At 38.2% G+C, this 3,992-nt stretch overlaps 1 non-coding gene across 1 annotated transcript; it reads right to left on the reverse strand.

The window, feature by feature from the left end:
• Positions 1–486: 486 nt before the first annotated feature.
• On the reverse strand, positions 487–558 carry TRNAY-GUA (transfer RNA tyrosine (anticodon GUA)). Its single transcript has one exon. It is a non-coding gene; the product is annotated as a tRNA-Tyr (tRNA).
• Positions 559–3,992: the final 3,434 nt, after the last annotated feature.

Here is a 3,992-nt window from a genome sequence, read left to right on the forward strand (position 1 = left end):
TAGGGTGACACTTAAAATCCTACTATATTTATCTTAACAAGGTGCAAAGGCATTCTTACCTAAATGCTTTTCCAAACAATGCAAGAACTTAAAAATATTTGATATCCTGATAACCTACCTCCAGATTCTCTTCTATTTTTGTTTATTATTTTAGACATGAGCATCATTATAATTTCATACAGTTTTCTTACATTTACATCCATGTATTTCAGTTTCTCCTTTTTTTCCCCATTTTCTTTTCACATCTTAGATATTCTGTATTGAACAGTTTCTTTATTTCAGGAAATGTGGAAACAAATCTCCTATAAGTAAAAGTGTGCTGAGTAAGCTCTGTTAGTATTTGTTTATTTGCTCCTGCTAAGTAGCTTCAGTTTGGTTCGATTGACTCTGTGTGATCCTATGGACTCTAGTCGCCAGCTCCTCTTTCTATGGGATTCTCCAAGCAAGAATACTGGAGTGGGTTGCCATTTCCTTCTCCAGGGGATCTTCCCAGCCCAGGAATCGAACCTGGGTCTCCTGCATTACAGGCAGATTCTTTACCAACTGAGCCACCAGGGAGGCCCATTTGTTTATTTAAACATATCTAAGTTTTATTCTCATTCTTAAAGGATGACTTGTTAATTTTATCCTCATTCTGAAAGGATGATTTGCTGGACATTTTGTTTTAGGTTCATGTTTATATCCCTTAGCATTTGGATGACATTCTTTTGCTGTCTTTTAACATTCATTACTGTTGTCAAGAATTTTGCTGTCCATCTAATTGTTTCTACACCGGTGATAGACTTTTTTCTTTATATACTTTATAATCCTTTATTCTGGTATTGGATCATTGGTATTTTGCTACCATATATCTTCCCTGGTAGCTCAGATGGTAAAGAATCTGCCTGCAATGCAGGAGACCCAGGTTTGATTGCTGGGTTGGGAATCCCCTGGAGAAGGAAATGGCAATCCACTCCAGTATTCTTGCCTGGAGAATTCAATGGACAGAGGAGCCTAGCAGGTTACAGTCCATGGGGTCGCAAAGACTGGGACACAACTGAGCCATTAACACTTTCACTTTTTTCCATTGGTGTTTTGCTACCATGTAAATAGGTGTGAATTCATTTTCATATATACTATTTGATGAAAGTTTTGCATGCTATATGTGAAGAATTTTGCCTTTCACCAGTTACAGATGTTGTTAGATATTCTCTTCTTAAATAGTGCCTCATCGTCTATTCTTATTCTCTTCTTCTGAGAATAGATTAAGTGATTTCTTAACCTTCTCATTTTATCCTCCACACTTCATCCTCTCTGTTCTACACTGTAACTTTTAAGTATCTGTCACTCAGTTTTCTAAAATTTTGTAATATATAATCTGCTATCCAATATTTTGATTTAATTTTAAATTTTCATGCTCACATTTTTATTTCTAAAAGTTTGGCTTGATTCTTATTGAAATCTTCCTGATAATTTTGGAAAGATTCTTGTTGCTTGCTATTGTTTAAAAACATAACATATTACAGAAAACATTTCATACATATTTTATCTTCTCTATCTTAGAATTATTTTAAAATTGAAATTATCAGGACACTGTTTTTTTTTGTTGTTGTTGCTGAATTCACTGATAGCTGTCAAGTCCCTTGTGGCTCAGACAGTAAAGTGTCTGCCCGTGATGTGGGAGACCCAGGTTCGATCCTTGGGTCAGGAAGATGCCCTGGAGAAGGAAATGGCAACCCACTCCAGTACGCTTGCCTAGAAAATTCCATGGATGGAGGAGCCTGGTGGGCTCTAGTCCTTGGGGTCGCAAAGAGTCAGACATGACTGAGCAACTTCACTCACTCACTCATTTATAGCTACTTATTTCCTTGTGTGTTTGTTGATTTCTGTTGCTTTTGTTATGAGCTCCTATTTAGTTCAACTTAATCCTTAGGAATCATGGGAGCCTAAATTGGGGATGGTTTCTTTCAGGGAGGATTTGCCTTTGCTACTCCTTAGAGCTGAGAGTAGAGTCCTACCAACCTGAGACCCCTTAGGTTATTTGGAGGATCCACATTAATGCACAATAATTTTCCAGATTTAGCTCTCCCAACTAGAAGCATTCACAAAAACTAGAAGCATTCACAAAACTTTGCTACTCAAACCCTATACTAATACCTGAATTTACCCTCAGGTTGACTCCAGATTTTGTGTTCTTATCATACATTCTTCCAGCTTTGATATCAGCTTGCTATTCCTTTTCTATTTCTTTTTGTCTTCCCTTTAAGATTTTCTGTACTTTGTTGTTCTCTGCCTTACTTGAAAAACTTGTTAGAGTTCATCTAGGATCAGTGTGTTCCTAGTCCTCTGGATTGCCAAAATCAGATATATCCAGGTCTTTTGCACTTAGTAAACAACAGCTCTCAGGATCTTTATTTTCACACACACTTTTGAGCACTCACCATGTGCCTGGCTCTGTGTTAAGCGCTATAGGAGAAATAATTTTGTTCTTGAGAACTTGGAATCTTGTAGAAAAAAAAGGTCATGTATACCAGAAATTATTCTACAAGGCAGCATGAAGTATGTGCTAAAATAGGGGGAAAACCATGGTGCACAGCAGAGGCTAAGGAGCAGGGGGCTCCACTCCCACTGGGAGAAGCTGTCAATTGTGAGGCTCTCAGGATCAAGCTCATGCGTTGAATATAAGCTTCCATTTCATAACCATCCAAGGGTGTACAGCTGGGCAGGAGTTAAATCAAGTCTCTTTCAAGTTAAGAGTGACTGATGTGAAGGGCACAAGCTTCCTGCAGAAATCTGAGGGAATATTCCAGACAGTCCGTGCTGCTCTTCTAGTCACAAACCTACACTTGTACTGGGAAATTATTTAGAAGGTGCGTGGTTGAGAGAAGGTGGAACACTTAGGTATTTCACATATTTTTCGGGGAAAAAAATAGCCGATGCTTACCTGCTGTAAATGGGAACCTCTAATGTGACTACTGTTTGTATACTGGTGTTTTCCATTATAATCCCATTTAAGAGGGTTGTAACTTGACTGTAAAAATTTCCTCTAGGTGAAAACTTGGCATACCAGAGTGCTCCCTTTGAATAACGGCTGTTTTAAAAGAGAAACAAACTAATTTGGTTTACATTAACCACGTGTTTTGGAATTCAGCAGACAAAGCCCGTAGTATTATAGACGTTAGTGTTCTTTACTGCATGAAAGTTGAAGCAAACAAACGACAAGAATCAAACTTATTTGTCTTCTTAATGTGCAAAACAAATATCCAATTTTAGATAAGGCTTCATGTGATATGCCAAAAACTACAATGCCAAAGCTATTTAATGTCTACTAAAGGAAAGAGTGCGTTCTAAAATTTTAAGAACAGATGCAGTTGTAAGAAGCCAGATGGCTAAAGTATAGCCCCATGTATGGAACTACCAAGAAGCAGGCAGCAGTTTTATTATTTCTGCTGCATTAGGTGAGCTCTACAGAGGCAGAGAATTACATGGTAAAAACCCCAGTGATGATCAGAAGAATCAATATATTTAATACTAAGCAATTATGCTTGGCGTTAGAGAACTAAAAGGAGACACTGAGGGCTAGAGAAGGATGTTCCACTCGAAGGCAATCACATGCTGTGTAAGACACTTGAGCCTAAGCTGGAGCTGTTGTTTACTTGGTAACCGCAGTCTCCATGTCTCTTTTCTTGAGGTGCTGAATATAATTCCAGTGACTAAAACTGCACACTCTTGGATATGAATAACTGACTTGAGAGAGACATCTGGCCTATCCCTGAAGCATGCATTGGCTCTTTTGTATCCAGAGTGAGTTGGTATTTATATCTACAAGCTGGTGCTTTTCTAAGAATTGTGACAGATACATTTGATTATATGAGGTCAATTTTCAACTTACTGCATAGCTGTAGACTGTAACTGTGGAGTGAGACGTGACTTTCTGAGCTGTGAGAGTGGCTCACAGCATCAGCAAGTAGAAGAAAGTTTTGTTGTTGTTCAGTCACAAAGTCATGTCTAAC

The sequence above is a fragment of the Budorcas taxicolor genome, chromosome 7, assembly GCF_023091745.1.
Source record: "Budorcas taxicolor isolate Tak-1 chromosome 7, Takin1.1, whole genome shotgun sequence".
NCBI classification, from domain to species: Eukaryota; Metazoa; Chordata; class Mammalia; order Artiodactyla; family Bovidae; genus Budorcas; species Budorcas taxicolor.